Below are 23,737 nucleotides of genomic sequence, written 5' to 3'. Positions count from 1 at the left end.
GATCTCTCTTCACAGCATTGCCACCGCTCTCACCTGCCCCAACCCCTCAAAATGCTCCTGAGGACTTCAGAGCCCGCCTCATGCTAGTTATTTAATGGTTTTCCCACTGACTTTGCTCCCTGAAGGCAGAGCCCTCGTCTGTCTTGCTCAGCTTTTCCTCCCCAGCATCTAGCACATTCCTACCACATAGCTCCAATATATGCTTAATAAATATGTCTTAACTCACACTAAATGCAAAGCCCAACTTGAAATGGATCAAAGTCTTGTATATAAGACCCAAATCAGTAAACCTGCTGGAAGAAAACAAAGGAGAAACACTTCTTGACACTGGTCTAGGCAGCGATTGTTTGGATATGATTGATCCCCAAAGCACAGGCAACAGAAGCAAAAGAGTCAAATGGGATCACATCAAGCTAAAAACCTTCTGCCCAACAAAGGCAGCAATCAACAAAGTGAAGAGAAAACCCATGCAGTGGGAGAAAACATTTACAACTATGTGTCTGATAAGGGGTTGAAATACGAAACATATAAGAAACTCAATAGTAAGAAAACAGACAGCCTGAGTAAAAATGGGCAAATAATCTGAACAGACTGTTCTCAAAAGACATACAAATGGTCAACGGTACATGAAAAATACTCAACATCCCTAATCATTAGGCAAATGCAAATTAAAGCCACATGGGATATCACCTCCTGCTTGCAAACAAGAAGAGCAAAGTTCCCACTTTCATTATCTGTTTTTATTCTTATGGGGGGAGATATGAAAATTTAAAAAAGTGAACAGCTAAATAAGAAAATTCAAAATGTGCTCATCCCCATATCTCCCAGCTAAAATGAGACAGTGGGGCTGGAGGGTGAGCGTCATCAGGGTTCTCTCTGAGCAAGTGACCTTTGAGCTAAGACCTTGGCCAGGTGGGGTCAGGGATGTGTACAGAGCCACATGCCTCTAAGTCTGTCTTGCTGACTACAGGAGACTCTGTGAATCTGGCAAGCAAGGAGCTGGCATGTTTCGAAAAACAAACAACAGGATGCTGAGCCTTCTCCCAGTTGTTAGCTAAGAATGAACAGGGACTCAAAATACCCCACCAACTGGGGAGGAAGCATAAGAGTTCATATAATCTTTTTAAAGGACAAATGCTTCTCAGGGGACCAGTGCTGCCTCCATCCTGAATCTGTCTTGATCGCTACCACGCCAAAAGTCACCATTTCCCCCTGTGGCATCCTGTTCATGTTGGCTGTTTCTGCATCCTACCCTGCAATTAGAGTTATTTGCATCCTCTGGCCTCCCTGCTGAACCTTCAGCTCCTCAAGGGCAGGGATTGGGTCTCGTGCACTCCCTTCTCCCATAGATGTACATTCTTGCCATATACTTAATAGATGTTCCATGAATATTTGTTGATGTTTATTAAATCGAATAACTAGGATTTCTGGAGAATACCTTGGAGACATGCCTATTGCCACAAGAGAAGAGGGAAGGGAAAGGTCATTTTGGAGCTTATAGACCCTACACTTAGGTGCTGCTTCTACAGGAGACTGTTGAATGATTTGAGATTTTTCAGGGGGGCTTACCAGGATAAGAAAAGCAGTGTAGTGGGCACAGGAAGGGGAAGGGGCAGTGAGGATTAACTTTCTGTCTTGCTGTTTTGGACTCAGTGGAGGTAAAAACCCACTGCAAATTGTCTTGCATCACCCTCCAACTCTCGCGTTCATGTTTGTGCTGAGATTGCTGCTGTCTGGTTGGTTGGTTGATTCAGGGTTTGGTTGGGGTTTCTTATCTCCTTGTGTTTATCATTTTTTGTATAAATGCATACAAATATTTTATTATTTTTTCACTTCAAATTAATATAAGGGAATACATTTTTAGGTTACATTTTTTTCAGTTCCAAGGTCAAGTTCAACTTTCTTTTTTGAGGGGATTTATTTTCTATATATTCAAAATGTTTTGACCTGAATAATCTAGGTAGATACAGCTGGAATCAGTTTTTTGTTACTTAATTAATATTTTTGAAGTTCAATCAGTCTTTAAATTGAAATTCATTTTAGCGTGTGATAATATGATACAAACAATATAACTTATTTATGCATATTTTGGAACCTTGTAAAACAATAATGTATAGCGTTTTTGAGATATTTACATTTTATAAAAGTATTTTAATTTGACAGGGTATATATTATGAATGTGTTTATATTTGTGTGTGCGTATGGGTGGTATGGGAAGGGGTAGCCTCTAGATAATAGCTGTCCTTGAGAAAAGGGAGGAATCAAATATAGGCAATAGAATTCACACTCATTTTTCTTAAAGAAGAAGATATGACACAAATATCATTAAGTGTTATAATTAGGGTGGCATCTGTGGCTCAATGGAGTGGGGTGCCGGCCCCATATGCCGGAGGTGGTGTGTGTTTAAACCCAGCCCCGGCCAATAACTGCAAAAAAAAAAAATAAATAAATAAATAAAGTAAAAAAATAAAAATGTGTTATAATTAACAAATTATTCTTAGTGGGTAAAAAAGAATTATTTTAAATGGAAACTTGCTATCAGTACTGAAAATGTAAAACCAGTATCACTTGCCACAAATGGCGATTTTAAAGGTAAATACAGTATAAAAATGAAACATATATACCTAGTTGAACCTAATTTATTCACAGTATGGTATTAAGTACTTTATGTACAGTGTATTATCTCATGATTTATCATAACAGCAGCACAGCAAAGATAGTATTATCCCCATTTTTACTGCTGAGAAAATGGAGATATTGAGAAATTAAGTAACTCTTAGGGTTAAGAGGTACTTTACATCTGAACTTTTGCTTAATTTTTATTTGCAAATAGAATGTGTAGGAATAATCTCATGAATTTCATGGAGCTAAAAACTAGAACCAAAGGTGGTGCTGGGGATAATTAGTCTTTCCAGTAGGTACATTTATTGTTTAAGGGTTTGCTTTTGGAAGTAACAAGAAAATTTAATGAAGCACAAGAAAACAAAGTAAAAAAGCAAGAGTTAAGAAGAGCCCTTTTCTAGGAGAGCAAGTTAGGGCATCCAACAATGTCACTGTCAGAAGAACTAGCTGGCCCTTGGCTTCCCAGGTCACCAAACGGATGCTCTTGGCAATGACATCTCCTTACTTTAGGACAAGGAATGGCCCAGAAGAAAAGGGTTACATGGAAACAGACAGGAAAGAGAAGAACCAGGTGCTGTGGTTCTTTCCTGCCTGTAACTCATTAACTAAACTCAAGTCCATTTCCTTCCTCCCTTTGGGCTGGAGGTAAAGTCCTGACCAAGGCCTGAGGGGATAGTTCTGGAAGGCCTTTTCAGGGTCAGAAAACATGCAAGCAACTTTGTTTGCATCAGCAAATCCAGCTGCATCGTGCAAGCTCCTTGAGCGGCCACTGATTCCCAACACAAAACAGATGTCTGTGCTATGGAGCGGGGACCTACAGTGCTCCTAAACTGGTAGGACTTCATTGTGATAATTTGGGAAAAGGACAGAAGACAGGTGGCACATAGTATGACAAGAATTGACAGCAGCAGCCACCAGACAGACCAGGCTTTGTGCTGGCTTGAGCCATGTGAACTCTGAGAGGAGATGCCAGGACGACTGTGTGTGTGGGACTGTGACATTTTGAACTGCCTTTGGCTGGGGTGTGGGAAGAGGTGAGGTCCCCGGGCTAATAAAGGGAAGTGAGATCAGAACAAAGATTCCACACGGGGCTGAGTCCTAGCAACTGCTCTTCTGCTTTCTGTCTTCATGACATTATTGAGTGTCATGCATGTGGTGGGTTGTGGAGTAAGTCTCTCCTAATAAATCCATGGCCACCTGATTAGGTCATGCTTACCAGCTAGTAATATTCATAAGTAAGGAAAAGCCAAGTTCTTTTAAAAGGCCCAGGCACTTTCACATACACTATATACCCCAGGAACCCCCCACGCTTCTGCCCACTCCTTTGAACAAATCGGTTTAAATTCCATATTAACAGATTTGGAAGAAAAGAGCTAAATTGTGGCAATAGCAGTTATTTAAAACATCAAGAATTGTGATTTTAAAAGACAATATCAATGTGTATGCATTGGGAAAAAAGACAACAAATTATACACCACCACCCCAACTATAAACACATACATCCCAAAATACGGCAACAGCTATAATTAGGTGGTAAGATTATAGGTGATTTCTTTTCTTCTTCATATTTTCTGATATTTCCTGATTTTTTTTATAAGGAGCATATCTTATTCATATATTCAAGTGAAATTTTTTATTTAAAAAACCAATTAAAAATATGACATATATTTTTAATATATATGTGTGTGTGTCTTGCTGCAACTGAGGGGTCAATACCGTGAGCTTCTGCTCCTAGTTTCTCGCTCAAGGCTCCCTGTAGGAAAACAGGGCGTTTTCCTCTTGGATAAAATTTGAAAATTTCTTAGTGGGAAGCAATAGCTGACCCTAACATTCAAAATGGTACCCATGAGAGTGGTGAGAGCTAAGGGATTAGGCTCTCAATCCCTTATGCACTTAGCATAGAAAAAGTGATTTTTCCGTCTAAGATGGCCAGTTTTCTTCACTTGATCTTCACTTTTTTCATGTCTTCTATCAATAGACTCTTAGTTTTATTACTAGTAAAACATTTGCTTCCCAGCTCCACAACTTGCTAACCATGGGGTCTTAGCCAAGGCATTTAAAATCTGTATGCTTTGGTCTGTCCATCTATGAACTATTAGGCTTCTTAGGAGAATCAAGAAAATAATGCATGTAAGCTCGTGTTAGCACAACAGTAAAGGCTGACTGTTACCATCATCCTAGTCACTTGTCCTAAACATCTTTTCCAGTTACCACGTGGAGAACATTTTTCGGATCTAGCTGAGCTCTGTAATCTCAAAACTCAAAGTGAGAATTGCTACTTTCCAGAATGTCCCCTGGAGCACTTTTAAAAAAGTAAAAGCTTAAACCATAGTTCCTACTTACCTGCTGGCACCTGGCTGGCCTCCCTGCAAGGTGGCAGAGGCTTTCCTTGAGCAGTAAATGGCTCCCTGAGGAATCCCCGAGAGCCTGGCCTCCTGGCCCCGGAGCCTGTTCGCCTCAGTAAGTCGCTGCTCTCTTTAAGCTGTTCCTTTTGGTTTGTCTGACTCAGAATATCTTAGGTCATCCTGAGACAGCCTTCTGCTCCCCACCTTCCATAGTTCTACCTGCTGTCTTGGAAATTTGTCATCTTTTTTGACTGCTTAGCATCTGACTCCCCACCCCATGTATTTGAGAGTTACCACCCACCCCTCACTTCCCACCACACACACACACACACACACATACACACACATCTTTGTCTGACTGCCCCATCCCTCCAGTGTGATTTGGGGCTGCCACACCTTACCAGTAACTCTGTAAGTAACTCCATGTGCTCTAAATTCTCTTTCCAAGTCAATTTTGGTTGATTAATATGAAGAAACCTAGCCATGTCCTCCTTGTCCTTCACACCTGCCTTGGCATAAATCCTCCGGCTATTGGTTCCCTCAGCTTCTACATCATATCATTTCTCATATTCTTTCGGTTGTCTGCTAATCCCACCCCTCCCCTACCCCAGACTGTTAACTCCCTAAGGATAAGGACTAAAGCTGTTCAGCTCATGGTAGCATCTCATCATAGGGCAGAGCGCCTGGCACACAGTAGGTCCTCAGCAAATGCAAATGAATGAACAAGTGACAACCTTTAGCATATGCCAAGGGACCAGAAACAAGCACAGTTGTTTCACTGGGAGAACCAGTGAACTCGCAGGCTTTCTGATATCCTGGCACCAAACCAAGCCTGATTCCAGGGAAACCAGATTTCCTTTAGCCTTGGCAAGGATCTTCCAGCAGCATCCTGAGTGGGAGGGTGCGTTGTTGGCTGCGTCTTGAAGTGGGTGAGTAATTCCCAGGCAGCTCCTAGCTTTAAACCCTGGCATGTAACACGGTCATCTACTGAAGCTCCCAGCTTAAAATGGAAAGTGGCATTACTCATGGTGAAGGGCAGACAATAAAAAAACATTTAGGTGGGGCCCGGCACAATGCCGTGAGTATTCCCTGATGGCGGATGAGAGCATCTCCGTCTTCGCCGAGTGCTCACAGCGCCGCAGACAGCTCAGTCATAGCAGGGCTTGGGAGCTGCACCTCTGAATTAGCTCATCACCCAGCACCTGGCTATTTGAGGTGCGGGAGACACTGCATTCCTCAGCCTATAGCAGACATGGTGGGAGGACGTGCCCCTGAATCAGTAACAGAAGGTGGTAGAAGCAGTGGTTAAGAGCACAGGCTTTGAATCCCAGCACATCTAGTTACTGACTCTGACCCCAAGCAAGTTATTTAACCTCTCTGATTCTCAAGCTCCTGACGTGTAACATGAGTAAAACAATAGTACCTACTCCATCGGGATAAGATATGAGACAGTCTGTAGGAAGTCCTTATCACTGTGCCTGGCGTGTCATCAGCGCTCGGTAGGTGATAGCTGCTGTCAGAATGATGTTGGCCTTTCCCCATCTTCCTCCAACCGCCTCCTTTGTTTTGTCTGTTACCCTCCCTCAGCCTGTCTGGGCCTCCTTCCTCCAGGAGTCATGCTTCACCTCTGACACCCTCCTGAGCTCAGGCCACAGCCCAGCCACTCTCCGTGGTCACAGCTCCCCATTTCTATCTCATCTTCCTCTCACTTTCCAGGGGTCTTGTGTACCAAGACCCCACAACCCAGTCATCATTTCCTCCCCACTTGAGAATCCGTGATCTGGCACACTGTGAAACAGACCGTGTTAGAATAAATCAGTCTGATTTTAATGACGCCTCAAGGACAGCTTGGGCATAAGGTCACAAAACAATGAGGGCTCAACACCTGTTTCCAGCACCCCAGCATAATGCACAAGCATCTCCTGAAAGCGAAGTGGACCAAAGTCTAGTTTTATAAAAGTTATACACGGGTGGCAGTGGTGATAACAAAACCAGTATAGATAGGACTTTCCTCTTAGGAAGGAACATACCACTTTTCTAATAATAGGCTTCTTTAGTGTGTTCATCAATTAAATCCCTATTTTTTTAAAGAATATGAAAATATGCCCTTCGCCTAAAGCAGGTTCCATGTATGGAGGTACACAATGTTTGTGTGTTGAGACTCTGCATTGCACGGGGTAGTTCTATGCCAAGGAACCAGAGACAAAGCCATCGTCAGTTCCTCTGGGGCTAAGACAGTCACCTCTCTTTGATCAGCAGTAACTAATTTAACCTCAGTCATCTCAGGACTATTCTAATTATTTATTTAGCACATTTGATGAGCAGCCTTCTGTGAACTGAGCACACTTTAGGATACATGGAAGATATTGAAAGAAAGAAGGGAAAAAGAACAAAAGATGCAAGCCCTGCCCTCCAGGAACTCACAGCTCAGCATAGGAGATAAGTACGCTGAAGTATCGATCATCTTTCAAAAATGACAGTGAAAAAGAAATAAATAAGTGACAGCTGTCACATAAGGAATCTAGTTTTAATGGGAGCTCCCATCACTCATGCAGAGATTTGGGAGGAGGATTACTTGGATAGTTTGTGTACATGATCAGAATTTCAAAAACCCAAGATTGGCAGGTGCGCTGGGCAGAGGATACAGCATAGGCAAGGAACAGAATTGGGAAAATGCAAGTTGAGAACAAGAAAACAGTCCACTTTGACTTAAAGACAGCTCACATAGAATGAGTTCATGGGGAAGGAGGGGAAGGAGAGATTGGCTATAGCTAGATTTTATACTACATCCCACTGCCGGCTCAGCCTCTTCACTGCCAGGCCCAGTAATTATCTTAAATGTAATATGGTGCAGACAGAACGGTTGATTCCCTTGCCCAACTCCTCAGCTTCTCTTTCCCAAATATTTCATCTTAGTAAATGTCCTCTGCACCTCGGTCCCCAAATGGAGAAGTCATTTTCTCTCCCTCTTTCTCCTTCGCCGATTATCCCTATTCAATTCAGCAGAAAGTTTCATTAGCTCTATTTCCATAATACGTCATCCAAGCAACCTCTTCCACCTTCTCCATTGGAACCACCATGTTCCAATGCTTTGCTCTCTTGTTGAGAGTCTATAATATAAGGTCACATTCTCACCACCCCTTTGGGACATTAAGCATTGAGTGTTCCTGTACATACACATAATGCACATGTTTATAAACCTCTGTTTTTCTCTTGTGAATTTGTCTTTTGTCAGTTTAATTTGCAGAGGTCCCACCCATGCACCTAAGATAATAGCAGAAAAGAAAATATTTCCCCCCCCTACAGAGGGAGAGAGTTCACACCACCCTCCTAGCAAGTACAGGTTGATTATATTTCTTACCCACAATGCTTGAGACAAGAAGCATTTCAGATTTCTGATTTATTTTTTATTTTGGCAAACACATATACATGAGCTACTCTGAGAATGGGACCCACATCTAAACTCGATGTTCATTTATGTTTCATGTATACCTTCTACCCATAGCCTGAAGGTAATTTTATGCAATGTTTTTAATAATTATATGCATGAAGCACAGTCTTGGCTGTGTATTGACTGCAACCCATCACATGACATCAGGTGTGGAATTTTCTACTTGTGATGTCATGTTGTTGCTGAAAAATTTTGTATTTTGGAGCATTTTGGATTTCAGATTTTCAGATTAGGGATGCTCACCCTGTATTGTGGTCACAACAAAAGAAAAACAAGGGCGTAGAAATGGAGAGAAGCTGTCCTTGACCGAGAGACCTGAGAATATGCGTCACTAAGGAGAAAAAGCAGGGCAAGGGACTGACGAGATGAAGGTGGAACTGAGGATTTCACCGATGAGATCACGCTCTGGAGGAGAAGGGAGAGAACCAGATGAGGAATGTCCCGGAGGTTTAAGTGCTTGTGAACGCACAGGCAGACCTCAGTGGTACAAGAAAACAATAGCAGCCTGCCCCTTGGCGGGGGAGAAAACAGGGTGACCAGGGAGGCAGGGACAATTTGTTCTTTTTAAAAAACCCAAAAAAGAAAATAAGAAACATTTGTGTGCACTTTATTCCAATTTAGCGAGTGTTAACATTTTCTCAAATTTACTTCGGATCTTTATTTATGTAGAAGAAATAAAATATTAGAGAGAGAGTTGAAATCCCCTTGGATTCCCTTTTTTACAACATTTCTAGCTCTGAGGCAAGCACAGTTCTGAATTGTCATGGTGTGAGTGTGGAATGCACAAAACAGCATGCTCTGTACGAGGATGGATGGCTCTGCGGTTTGCTTCTGTTCATTCAGTATTATTTCTGAGCTCTATCCATTTTCATGCATTATCTGTAATATTTGTTGTAACCACTATAAGTAAATTCCAATCCTACCAATAGCCTGCATTGCATTTATCTATAATCTCTAGGTGGACACTTATGTTACTTACAATTTTTCACTCTTACCAAAGCTGCTGCTATGAACTTTCTTATAGGTAGGTCACTATAAAAGTTTTGAGACAGACTGTGTTATGGTCCATTATTTCACTTCCGAGAAACACGGTCTACAGTGTTCTTTCTGATTCACCCGTGAAACTTTCAACTTGCTCAGCTTATGGGTGTTGCTGAGAGGGCTTCATTTGTGTCTGTCCATGCACATTTTATATTTCTTGATTTTTGTATATCTCAAAACTTTTGTAATGGCCCGCATACATGGGAGATATACTTTTTACTATTTACCCTTTTGACTTTCTGACTTTTTTTTTAAACCATATATATCTTAAACAGATATTTTAAATATAAACAAATACTTTTCTTAAAAAACCCACAGATTGGCGCTGCCTGTGGCTCAGTGGGTAGGGCGCCAGCCCCATATACCGAGGGTGGCCAGTTCGAACCCAGCCCCAGCCAAACTGTAACAACAACAAAAATAGCCGGGCGTTGTGGTGGGCTCCTATAGTCCCAGTTATTCGGGAGCTGGGGCAAGAAAATCGTCTAAGCCCAAGAGCTGGAGGTTGCTGTGAGCTGTGATGCCATAGCACTCTACTGAGGACGACAGAGTGAGACTCTGTCTCTAAAAATAGTAATAATAAATAAATAAATACCCACAGATTAGTATTTCTCAAAGCATGATCCAAAGAACATCAAAATCAGAATTATATGAGACATTTGTTTTTAAAATGCAGATTCCTGGGTGTACTTCCTCCGTGTGCTAAATCAGAATGTTCAGCAGTCAGTCTTTGGAATCTACTTTATAATAAACTTCCTCAGGTGAATTTTAGACATCCTCCAGTTCAGAAGGCACTGGATGGACAGACAGCTCCTCTGACAAGGGGAAGGGTGGATTTAGGGGGGGTGCAGGGGGAGGGATGGAGAGCAGTGTTGATTGACAGGTCTTCTATGCTAGGGTGTGACATTGATGTTACATCATTTAAAAGAGAAGAGAGAAGTAGTCCATGGTATTTATCTAAATGACACTGCAGAAGGTTCAAAAGGACAGCCAAGGTGAACATGGTATATAAGGCTTGTTCTGTGGATTCCCACAGCCCTGGTCTCAATCACTGGACTCACCACTCACTTAGTGGCTAGGTGTCCTTGGGAAGTCGTGTAACCTCTCTGAGCTTCAGTTTCCTCATCTGCAAAATGACAGCAGTACTTAATACCTCACAGGGTTTTTGAGAAGGTTGAATAACTTAAGGCTTATACAGCCTGCTTAACCCCCAACCTACAACTTCGGAAGTGGCCAATAAATGATGGTGATGGTGGGAGAATGGTGCCTGTGACTGCTACAGCTTTAATCCCTTATAATAAACATGTATGCTTTTTGTAGAGTTTGACTCATAGCCTTGTTATCTGAAACTATAACAGTATTTAAAGTAGCAGGATATTTTTCTAGTGTTGCTTTATTGCTAAAAATCTCAAAGGTACAATCCCCGCTCTATTCTTCTCACAAGAGAATATGATCAACACTTTAATCAGCATTAATGTGGAACGTGGGTATTTCCTGTCTCTAGGGAGGTAAGGGATCAAGTCAGAAGAGTAACATTGTAAACTACAAGTAAAATATATACTTTCACACACACACACACACACACACACACACACACACACACACATTCATTCCTAGCATGCCCACAGCGCAGATTATCCCCTGCTGAGGACCCAAGTGTGCCACTGGGAGGGTGGGGTAACACAGCTGAGGTTTGCCCCCCACCCCCAGTGTCTTTAGCTCAGGCAGAGGTGGGGCTGCATCCAGAAGGACTGAGAAGGCTGAAGCAGCCCCTGACACCCAAGGCACGTGCGGTGATAACCCAGGGGAACCTGGGCCTTTCCTCCCAGGGTCTGATCCCCCCATCTATTGTAACTTTCATCAACCCACAAGAGCCTAAATCCACCATAGCAGCTAAGAGACGTGGGGAAGACCCTTGGCTCTGGGTTCAGATATGAGTCTCAGCTCTACCCTCTAGGAAAGCTGTGTTACTTAGTCTTTCTTTAAAAAACAAAAAAATTAACAGGCTTTAATTTTTTAGGACACTTTTAGGTGTACAGTAACACTGCTCAGAGAGGACAGATAATTCCCCTCCCCTCCCCTCCGTTCACCCAAACGGTGTCCCCCACCATCAACACCCCCAACCTCAGTGGTACATTTGTTATAGTCATGAAGACATGTTGACAGGTCTTTATCACCCAGACTCCGTAGTTCACATTAGGGTTCACTCTGGGTATTGTACCTTCTATGGGTTCGGACAAATGTGTGACATACACCATACACCATGTACACAGAGGACTTTCGCTGTCCTCACCTCCCCGCCCCATGTTCCTCTTAATTCTTCTCTCTTTCTCTTGTAGCCCTTGGCAACCGCTGATCTTTTCACTGCCTCCATAGTTTTACATTCCCAGAGTGTTATATAATTAAAATCAGAGTATGTATTCTTCTCAATTGGGTCCTTCCATTTAATATCTTTTTGTTTTTCTTTCTTTTGGAGACAGAGTCTCACTTTGTGGCCCTCAGTAGAGTTCCATGGCATCACAGCTCACAGCAACCTCAAACTCTTGGGTTTAAGTGACCCTCTTGCCTCAGCCTCCCAAGTAGCTGGGACTATAGGTTCCAGCCACAGCACCCAGCTAGTTTTTTGTATTTTTAGTAGAGATGGGGTCTCATCATGGTCTCACCCTTGCTCAGGCTGTTCTCAAAATTCTGAGCCCAAGGATCCTCTCACCTCGGCCCCCCAGAGTGTTAGGATTACAGGTGTAAGCACCACACCCGGCCTCCGCTTAGTATTAATAACATGACTTTAAAATGCTTCCATGCCTTTTTGTGGCCTGGTAGCCTTTCTTTTTTCACTGAATAGTACTCCATCACGTGGACACTTACCCTCTTTTCAGGCTCTACGTTCTGGGATGTGCTACCGGGGTAATGAGTAACACCAGCGGAGGGGATTAGTGAGATAACGATAAACACCACTGTTGACTCAGGGCTGGGGACCAGGCCTTCCGCCCACGGGCCCTTTCGACACCACCTCACCTGGCCCTTCCTGAGCCCTGTGCTGTACGTGCCATTAACACCGTCCCACAGATGAAGGAATGCAACCCTGGGGGGGTGAAGGGGCTCCAGACCACACATCCGGGAAGGAAAGGGGCTGGGATTTGAATCCAGACCTTCCGACTCCAGGTCTTCGTATCTGGGCTATGACTTTTGAGAAGGGTCTTAGCAGTGCTTACACATAGTGCAAACGTGCTGCCAAAGGCTCCTTCGCCTTATGGTTCATGTTTTTGAAGTAGAGTCATTTAAATGGTAAGGTCACGATTCTTCTCCAGCAAGAAATACAGGGATTGAGAGGTTCAGAGATTGTCTGATGCTACGAGGGTGCCACAGAACTAACACCTTGGGTACAGGGGCTCTGAGCTGCCCTGGAGGGAGCACCAAGCACTGGGCACTTACCAGGTGGCTTATCCCATTCAAGGTGACGACGACTCTGGGAGGTAATGACCCTTAAGGCTCCCATTTTAGGAAACAAAATTCCCCCCCAGGTTAGTCTCCCCCCTAATTCTGTCTGCCCCTCTCAGCCCTGGCTGGACCTGCCCCAGCCCCTGCTCCCGTCTCAGCCTGTGGCAGCACGTGGAGCCGGGTGCTGGGTCAAACCAGGAGTGCTTGGGTCTGAACGGGTCTGTCTGAGGCGTGGGAGCCCTGATGACCACCACAGCCTTCCCTCATGGCCTCATCACGGCGGCGCACACTGTGTCCACGCCAGTCCCGGGCAGGCTGGCTCGGCCTGGGCACATCTGCTCACTCACTCCCTGTCCCCTCCACTTCCTTCTGCCCTGGATTTCCAGACAGAGTCAAAAATGGGTTCATGTCAAATAAGATTTGTTTTCTTTTCAGTGTCATTTTCCATTTATAGATGACCTTCTCTCAGGAGACTCCATCCTTCTTCCTCTGTCTCGTTTTTTTTCTGGATATTTGGGGATAAACTTTTAGTGGTTGTTTTGAGCCCTGTGGTCAGCAGCCCAACCTGTCATTCATTCAGGATGTCTCAGCCAGAGGTTACCTTTACAGGAGCTTATGCTAGTTTCTGTGGCCTCTGAGATCCCTGTGGAGTTGTGCCCACATATCCAGTATGAATTGTTAAAGAGAAACATCCACTGTGGTAGAGTCCATGTCCACAGCTCACCCTGGGGGACGAGGAGGACAGGAATCACAGCAGTCGTAGCAGCCAGTACCCAGGGCACTCTGCTGAGCGCGTTATAGAAATGGACCTGGCTCCTGTGAGGCAGGAGCTGCTCTGAGCTGTACACAGATGAGGAAATGAACACAAGGAAGTGAACACCCCACGTGGGGCCCAGACCTGCTGACCTCTCTCCACGGTGTGGTTTCTGGGGCACCCCACGTCCCTCCCTGCCACAGTTACCTTGCACACACTCTTCCCCCTGCCTGGACTGCTGTTCCCACCACTCTACAGATAATTCACCCTGACCCATCTTTCAGATCTCTGACGCTACTTTTTCAAGGATGCCTTCCTGTCCACTCCTACCCCAGGCAGATGCCCCCTTAAAGCTCTCACTGGGCTGCCTGCCTCTCCTCCATAGCACCGTCAGTTTCAATGCTGCTTTTACTTGTGCAATTTTCCAATTAAGTCTGGTTCTCTCCCCAGACAGACCATAACTCCGTGAGGGTGGAGGCTTGAAAGTGCCACCCTACCTGTCCGTGATTTTGTCATTGCATCTACTATGCTGGACCGAGATGATCTGTTTATTTGTCTGTCTCATCCTTTGGTCTGTGAATTTCCTGAGGGCAGCGTCCAGGTCTTTTTCTAACATAGTGCTCAATTCAATAAACATTTGTTGAGTTGAGGTCAATGAATTGGATTTAATCGAACAATGTAATCTGGGAAGGGGCACCTGAAATTTCAGAACTTTTGAAGGAGCAAGCTCACAAAATACAGTCCTTCAGCACCATCTTCTTGGAAATTCAGAAATTATTTTACAGAGAACGTTAGCTTTTTTAAAATGCTAAGTTCACTTATAATGAGTTCGACTTTGCCTAGTAGAATAGAAGGATCCATGACTTATCCAAAGAAGCATCATGCAACAGTTATAAATCTGAGAGAAGTAAGGAAGAAAGGATGTGTGCCCCACCTCCCCAAGGTTCATCTGGAGTTTAACAAAAGTCAGGGCAAAATAACTAGTGGAATCTCACTGGACCATGCACTGGGATTACAAGGACGTTGTACAGCCCTCGGCCTTGCAGCATTTCCTTGTCTCTCCCAGATGACACTGCCTGGCGCATCTACCTGTGTGCTCCCATCTGCTGTCTTTGACTCCATGAATGTTGTAGTCTGGTGGGGAGGAAACAGCCCCACTTTGGGGTTGGCCCTTTCCAGGGACCAAGCCCCTCTATTTGGCTTCCACACCAGAATGAAAAAGGGAGGGGGGAAGGGGGGGGAAGAAGGCTTCTCTTCTATCTGGAGGAGAAGCAGGGTAAGGAACAAGGAGAAGGTTACAGGCCTGTGGCTTACCCAGCAGGGTTTGTGAAGATAGCGCCGGGCAACCACAGGCGCCCACATCCAAACAGGGCCCGGCCTCAGCGCTGCCCACCTCAGCTCCAAGGAAAACAGGCTGTTATTTGGAAAAATTGTTTTCTTTCATCTGCCTCCTCCTTCCTATCATAACAGATTATGAGCATGTTCCTTGGAGGATTGAATAGCCCCTTTTAAGAAGTTAGAAAGAAGCCATTTCTGAGTTGAGAGGATTAACCTAGTTAAATTTAGTAGCAGCAGCACAGGACAGATTAACAGGTAATTTGAAAGAACATTATTGAGGCTCCAGCTACCAATTATGACACTCTTAGATTTCCAAGCATTTTGCAATATAAACATTGTGTAGTCTTCACAAATAACGATGAAAGTGTCTTCTCATATCGTCCCCCATTGAGACCTGCTGCTAGTGCACTCCCTGGCACACAGTAGGTACTCAGCAAATAATTGTTAAATAATTCAGGATATGTGAAGCTAACTTAAGGTTCTAACAACTTTCCAGAGTGGACAGAAAGCTCCAATTTCAGCCATCCTTTGCTCAACTGCGTTGAGTAGCAACACAGAATTGTTTCTCGTTCTCCTTTGGTATCTAGATCTAGTTTCCACATCCCAGATTGTGAATTTTATTCCTGACAGTTAACAAACGTACATGGAATCCCGATGTCTTAACTCAGATCTAAGAAGGATATTTTTCAAACTAGTCATCAAAGGATTGTCCTCACAGAGAAGACAGAGCCCTGTGTAACTTGAAAATATTGCACAAATATTGAAAAAGAACATTTTGGGGTTTCAGTGGTTATGGCCGAAAGAACTCAATGATTTGTTGATGTTAGAATTGGAGAGCTGGAGCAGCTTTCGAAACACCAAAAATCAGACTTGCAGGGCCCTTGGATGGGCTGGACCCAGGCTGGTGCAGTAGAGCCTGTGGTCAGAAGAGGGCGCTCAGAGCTAAGTGTGCTGGCGCATGGTGCAATTAGAGGGCCCCTGCAAAGAGGCTGTTGACACTTCATCTTTGTTTCTCCTGCATGTTTTTGTGTTTCTCTGCAGGAATGAGAGTGGATTTTCCCCACTGTGTGCCAGAGAATGATCTGAAAATATAATTAAACTGATGATTTCACAGATTAAATAGCAGATCCCAGGAATATAATGTTGTTGTTGTTTTTAATTTTAAGAGAATTTAATCTTTGGTCTCCCTGAAATCTGTGAACATATTTCCCACATCACGACTCTTTTCACCTGTCTCAACGTGCCCTCAGGAATCAGTATCATCTTCAAATATGGATTTTAAATGTAGAAGATGGATGGTTAAGGCAGAAGGATAGACTGTTATTTTATCTCCTTTAGAGTTATTTATACTGGATGCATATTTATTAGGTTAATAAGAATTACTGATGGATAAATACAGTCACTCCCAACATCTTGATTAAAAAGAAGGCTGTATTCATCAGGTTGAAATACTTTAAAGCCTTATTTCTGGTTCACAAGCTTCCTCAGAAATATACCTTTATCCCTGCACCTTTCATTCTCAGTCCCTAAGGAAAGAGCAGACAAATTCAAGAAGCTCCTCGAGGAAACAGTACTTATAGGCAGACCTCATGACTTGTAAGTCCAGTATTAAGAAGTTGTCCTGGCCAGGTGAGGTGGCTCACACCTGTAATCCTAGCACTCTGGGAGGCCAAGGCAGGTGATTGCCTAAGTTCATGGCTTGGAGAGCAGCCTGAGCAAGAGCAAGTCCCCGTCTCTAAAAATAGCCAGGCATTGTGGTACCTGTAGTCCAACTACTCAGGAGGCTGAGGCAAGAGAATCACGTGCGTCCAAGAGTTTGAGGTTGCTGTGAGCTATGATGCTACGGCACTCTACCTAGGGTGACAAAACTGTCTTTTAAAAAGAAAATGAATTTGTCCTACAAAAGGACTCACACAAATGACCAAATAAAGATCAACATATGAGATTGACTCTTTGAGATACACTTTTTGCAACAGCAAAAACGTGGAAGCAGTGTTGGACCTGATCAAACTAGAAAGCTTCTGTACAGCCAAGAACACAGTAAGTAAAGCAAGCAGACAGCCCTCAGAATGGGAGAGGATATTGGCAGGTTATGTCTCTGACAAAGGTTTAATAACCAGAATCCACAGAGAACTCAAACGTATTAGCAAGAAAAGAACAAGTGATCCCATCTCAGGGTGGGCAAGGGACTTGAAGAGAAACTTCTCTGAAAAAGATAGGCGCATGGCCTACAGACACATGAAAAAATGCTCATTATCTTTAATCATCAGAGAAACGCAAATCAAAAACTACTTTGAGATGTCATCTAACTCCAGCCCACATCATTAAATCACAAAACCAGAGGTGTTGGCATAATGTGGAGAAAAGGGAACAATTCTACACTGCTGGTGGGAATGCAAACTAATCCATTCCCTTTTGGAAAGATGTTTGGAGAACACTTAGAGATTTAAAAATAGACCTGCCATTCAATCTTACAATTCCTCTACTAGGTATATATCCAGAAGACTAAAAATCACAAACAAAACTATAACAAATATTATAACAACAATTATAACAAAAATTATAACAAAGATATAAGTACCAGAATGTTTATTGCAGCCCAATTCATAATTGCTAAGTCATGGAAGAAGCCCAAATGCCCACTGACTCATGAATGGATCAATAAATTGTGGTATATGTACACCATGCAATATTATGAAGCCTTAAAGAAGGATGGAAACTTTACCTCTTACATGTTTACATGGATGGAGCTGGAACATATTCTTCTTAGCAAAGTATCTCAAGAATGGAAGAAAAAGTATCCAATGTATTCAGTCTTACTATGAAACCAATTTATAGCTTTCTTATGAAAGCTATAACCCCATTATAGCCCAAGAGGAAGGGGAAAGGGGAGGGGGGGAGGATGGGTGGAGGAAGAGTAATTGGTGGGACCACACCTATGGTGCATCTTACAAGGGTACATGTGAAATTTACTAGATGTCTTAACACAATAACTAAGAAAATGCCATGAAGGCTATGTTAACAAGTTTGATGAGAACATTTCAAATTGTATATAATACCAGCACATTGTACCCCATGATTGCTTTAATGCACACAGCCATAATTTAATAAAAAAAAGAAATGATAAAGTAAGTTATATAGGCAGCCATCAGGAAGAGAGCTGGACATATAGGTGCACATATGAGTGGGTAAAAGGGGAAGCCCCAGAATAGTGGTTCTCAACCTTCCTAATGCTACGGCCCTTTAATAGTTCCTGTGGGTGATGACCCACAGGTTGAGAACTGCTGCCCGAGAACAATATGTATGGAATGATTTCATAACTTATTTTTAAAATCATGTAATATACGTACAGAAAATACATAGAAACCTGAAAAGAGTATTACCTCAGGGAGTGGGTGGGGTGGCTGAGGAGGCACTCACATGGTATTTGTTATTCCAGGTATTCTTCTAACTTAAATGAAAAAATGATAACACTTTCAAAGCCCTCTAAAAAGAAGGTAAGAGTGCTGTCCACTGACTCCTTCCCTTCAGCCCCCATACTTGCCAAATCCCCCTCCAGCTGCAGAACCCTTCCGCCTTGCCCCCCATTCTCCCCAGGCCCCCCTGCTCCTGCCTCGGCTTCTCAGCTGAGCTTCCTGAAGGCAGTCAGCACCCCAGCACCTGAGAGGCTGGAGTCTCCCTTCTAGTCCATCCCTCTGCCCAAACTGCCGTGGGAAAGCTCATCCATGGTCGCGGGCACACCCCAGGGCTGTGAAGGCCTGAGGCCAGCTGGGCGGGTGTGGATGTGATCTTCACAGACTTGACTTACACCAAAAGTCAATGAAATTTCACCTCAAAGTTCACTGTCTGGCTTTCCTTTACCCACCAGAAGAACTGTCTCACTGTGCTGGCCATCCTGCCAGCTGGAGCTGCGAGTCTCACGAGGCTGGGTCCCCACCAGCTCTCTGACACGCTTCAGCCCCAGTGGACCGCCTACTGAGACAATCCTGCCCTCTCCGCTTCCCTAACAGCGGGGCTCCTGTGACATCTTTAACTGCATTTGCTTAGCATCACCTCCCAGCTTCTCTGCCTTCAGCCACCAAAAGTATGACCTCCCTCGGGGGCCCACCCTCTGTGGTCCTCTCTTTATGACTATGTGCTTGCTTCCTGGGACACCTTGCCTGCCTCAGATTCTACCCACATCTCCCAAATCCTGTTCTGAACCTCTCCCCTGGTCTTCAGATTGGAAGCTCTGAGAACCCCCCCAGACATCTTGCAGACACATCCCCAGGTGGACGCAGTATTCTCCTTCCGTCCCCTCTGCTCTATTAAGGACACTACAGTGGTATCAGTCATGTAAGCCACTTAGTGTGCCTTAGTCATATCCCCTTTCCTCCCTCCCCACAGGCATCTCCTAATGATTCCACCTAAGTCTTTCTTACATTTTCCTTCCCTTTCATTAAGGTCTCAGGCCAGGAAATCCTCAACCCTTACTCCCGGCAATTGCTTCTAATTGTTCTCTCTGTAGCTTATTGCACTGACCTCATCCACAACATCTCTAGCCTTGTCCTCCAAACCCGCAGACCTGATCGTGCCTTGCCGTTAATCATATTCCCTCAGCTATTTCTCACTGCCGGAGTCCGGACTTCTTAACTCGGCAGTCAAGGCTCTTTGTGATCTGGTTGCAACTTTCACTCATTCAGGCCACAACTAAAGTATGTGTCAGGCCTTGGAGATTCTCCTGTGAGTAAGACAGTTGTGTTTCCTGCCTTCCTGGGACCGTAACGTGGTGGGCTTCGCATCACACACGCTCGTACAAAAGAAAGGACAAAGAAAGAAAAACGGCGAGTTGTGCTCTGGAGGATGCTCCCTTCAGCACCAAGTAACGAGGACAGAGAATACAGAGTAAGACCAGAGGCAAGGCTCCTTGAGGAGGTGACCTTGAAGCTGAGAAAGGAAGAGAGAGAAGGCGGAGGATCAGAGAGCTGCTCTCCCAGCGCCCAGACACCTGTGCTCTGCGCTGCTGCCCTGGCTGCAAACGCCTCACGGGGAGGAGCCTCGGGGTCATTTGGGCCCCGAGTGCCTGGCACACAGTAGGCACAGTAATTGTGAGATGAAAAGCTGGATGGATGCAAACATGTGCTCCGAGCTGACCTGGGTCTAATGTCTTTTGGGGACAATTACATAACTGAAGACGCAGAAGCCTCGAGTTTGCCGGTGTTGGCGTAAGAATGGCTGAACCGAGTTCTCACACCGGTTTTCCACCCCTTGGGCTGCATGTTGGTTTCCTATTTAAACGTCCTTATTATTGTGAAATGGGTGCATATTTTTAAAAATAAATAATAACATTTTTTGTATTTTTCTTCAATAAACAGCTTTAACCATATCTTACCTCAATTCTAGGGAGACCTTTCAGGCAGAACACAGATGGGCAGGTCCAGGCTGGGTCCCCGCCAGCCTCTGCGGTCCTATCACTGTGCTCTGTTTATTACTAGCTCAACCACTTCCCGGCAGCAGATCTTGGGAAACCTCACCAAGCCCTTGTTTTCTTAATCTATAAACTATGAGTAGCCGTACCTACCTTCAGGGGGTGGCTGGCTGGGAGGATTCAGTGACACATGTAAAGAGTTAGCACAGCTCCTAGAACTAAGCAAAGGCTCAAAATCCAGGAGGCTCCATTGTGAGGGGAGTGACCTTTCTTTAGCCTGGCCCATCCAAAAGCCTCCAAATGCTTCTGAAAGAATCACAGCCAAAAATGACAGAGGGCATGCACTTTGGACTGTTTTTCTGATGAAAAGGGAGAAATTCTCTTGCCCGGAGACTCTTTGACTCCAGAGCAGGCTCCAGAAAGCAGCCGCAAACAGAGCAACACTCCTGGGACTGTGACCCTAGTCTCATTAGCCCTGTGCTGGGAGTGCTGTGCTGAGCTGACCGGTTCTGAACAGGCCCATGGGCAGTGTCACAGTTCTCTCATACAGCGTGACTGGGTTTCTCTCAGTCTGGCTGTCATCTGGGCTTCCTCCCGGCACCTCACCTGTTAGGTGGGTGAGAACATCTCCATTCTCTCTTGGTGTGTTGCACTGTCCAGGTAGGGAATATTCTGCCCTCAATTCCTCCACCTGAGGCTACCCTCCCTGACTGTGGAGGAATGGGGGCCACTCAGCCTCTCACTGGAAGGCAAGAGTTGACCCCTGCACAGGGTCCTTCAGGGCCCAGCATCCCCAGGGTAGAGGCCTCTGTGTGGTTTTCATGACTCAAGTAGGGGCTGCTGGCTTCTCTTGGCTGGGTCAGGGCCCAGGGCGGCTCCTTGGCTGACCAGTTCCTGCTGGCCCCGGGTTTCTACCTCCCTGCCCAGGAGGTCTGCCCCAGCCCTGCTGCAGGGTCACCCCACGATGGCCTCTGGCTCTCATCTCTGCATCTACATCATGCAGGAACAGCAGAACCCGGAGTGTGGAGCACGCCCACTCACCATCTGACCGCGGCCATCCGGCCTCCCGTGTTGCAGGGCTGCTCCACCTTCAGTGTTCCCCTCAGCTCATCAGCCTGCCTCTAAAGCCAGAGCCCCCCCCCCCACAGTATATCTTCTTTTCAGCCCCATCTTTGGGCATAAACCACCCTCCTCAGTGATAGAAGCCCCAGTGTCTGCAGAGCCTCGCTCCTGCTATGTTAAATAGGAGGGAAGCCATTTCACAAATCTGTCCACAAATCTTTTCATGGAGCCGACTGCCTTTCCTGTGTTCCTCTTTCCTTCTCTGGCTCCAGCCAACAGGCCGCCCAGCCCAGCCTTTGAGAAAGGAGGCTCCAGATGGAACATGGTTTAAAGGGGATGGGGTGAGAGGGGTGAAAATACATTGCTTCATATTTGCAAAAATTCTCTCCCAGACACCATTCCTGTTTCAGATCTGCCATAGCCAATGGCACTGATGTCCTTCGAGGCATTCATCTTTGCTCCACTCCTAGCCATGTTCCTTCAACAAAGGTACTGAGCCCCTCTAACAGGCAGGCACTGTGCTGCCAACCACCTCAATAGCTGCCTTATAAACATGGTATAGACATGACAAGACGCTCAATGTCACTAGCCACCAGGGAAATGCAAGTCAGAAGCACAGTGTCACTTCACACCCATAGGATGGCTTTGATCAAAAAGGTACATAGTAACGAGTGTTGGCGAGCAGGGGGAGAAATTGGGACCCTCCCACTTTGCCGGTGGGAATGTAAAGGGTGCAGCCACTTTGGCAGTACCTCGGGTGCCTAAGCATAGAGCTACCACGTGACCCAACAAGCCCACACCTAAGTATATAACTGAGAGAAGTGAGAGCGTAGGTTCATATAAAAATAAATACGTTAATGCTCGCAGCAAAATACTCATAAAGCCAAGAAGCAGAAGCAACAAATGATTAATGGATAAACAAACAGTTGTAGAACCATCCAATGGAACAATATTCAGCCATAAAAAGGAATGACCTTGCGATGCAGGCGGCAACGTGGATAATCCTTGAAAGCGTTAGGCTGAGCGGAAGAAGCCCAGAACCAAAGCTCACATATTGCACGGTTCTATTGATGTGACATGTGGCTGGGGGAGGAGAAATGGGGAGTGACTGCTGATTTGTAAGTGTCTGAAATTACACAGTGGCGATGGTGGCACAACTCTGTGAATATATTAAAAGCTATTGCATTGTTTAAATGGGCAGGTTGTGTGGCATGTGACTCAGACCTCACCAAGGCTACTGAAAATAATCTCATCTCATTCTCTAATTGTCTTTCTCTCTCCCAACTCTTTAGAGTTCTCTTAGAACAAATGTGTAGTCAATGTTCTATAAGTTCAAGACTCTCCTCCAACACTTTTATTGGAGTTCAGTGTTAGGTGGACGCCAGTGTAGTGATTTTTGTGAATGATCATTTTCCTTTGGGAGGTAAGCTCCAAAAGGGCAGGGATTTTTGTTTATCTCATTTACTATTACATCCACTATGCTTAACAGAGGGCCTGTCCTTAACAGAGGACACACACAGTGATGTCTTAAAAAATATTTGTTTAATGATGTCCACTAGTCATTTGTTTATTCAGCACATGTTTTTTGTAGCCTCCTCCATGTGTGGAATGTGTGAATGAAGCTGATGGTATTTTTTTTGCCTTGGAAGAATTGAGAACAAAGGAACACCTGACCAAGCAGTTTTCACACTTGGATCAAACACTCAAAAGTTCACCCCCGACTTACCACTATACAATACGTATAGGTAATAGAATTCACCCTGTACTCCCTAACTCTATTAAAATTAAAAGGGGGGATTTGCATATATCGAAATTCCCAGATGTTTCAAAGTCCCTCTTAGCAGAGCTTTGTGGGAATTTAGGCGAGTTGAAAGTCACACAAAGGAAAAGAAGAGAGGTTCTCAAAGACAGAGGACGAGAAGAAAGTGGAAAAAGAATGGGCATTTCCATTATAATGATTTTACCAGTCAGGAAGCATTTCATCCAAGTTGTGATATTAATTTCTTGCTGAAGTGAGAGTAAAATCTGCAAAGGGGGAAGTGCCAAGCCCCATCCTTCATCTCCAGTGACAGGGATGTCTTTGAGAAGAGCTGTGATAGGAAAGAGTGACTCAGTGGCTGGGAGGGTAGAGGACAAGGGTGTTTTATAGAGATGGGGAAGATCTAATTAAAGCACAACTGCCTTCAACACTGTGGAAAATTATGGCAAAGATCGCCAAGAGGTCAACACAGAGGACAGGAAGATGCATGATGATGACACCAGTTGGGAAACCAAGAGGCCAG

General features: G+C 44.7%; 1 protein-coding gene across 3 annotated transcripts in view; it reads right to left on the bottom strand.

The window, feature by feature from the left end:
* The window catches only part of FGF1 (fibroblast growth factor 1), a 93,484-nt gene that overhangs the window by 38,242 nt on the left and 31,505 nt on the right, over nt 1–23,737 (bottom strand). The window contains exon 1 of one of the 3 annotated variants that reach the window (XM_023515680.1): nt 20,547–20,576. The exons of 1 other annotated variant lie outside the window; for it this stretch is intronic. The gene's annotated coding sequence lies outside the window, so the exon portion shown is untranslated. Of the gene's footprint in view, nt 1–4,965; nt 5,172–20,546; nt 20,577–23,737 lie in introns of those variants that run through there. One more of the 3 variants, XM_023515679.1, reaches the window with a different exon arrangement.

This window comes from Otolemur garnettii, unplaced genomic scaffold (genome assembly GCF_000181295.1).
Source record: "Otolemur garnettii isolate 467f Iridium unplaced genomic scaffold, OtoGar3 scaffold00003, whole genome shotgun sequence".
NCBI lineage: Eukaryota > Metazoa > Chordata > Mammalia > Primates > Galagidae > Otolemur > Otolemur garnettii.
The sequence above is the reverse complement of the archived record's forward strand: the minus strand, read 5'-3'. Positions and strand labels throughout refer to the sequence as shown.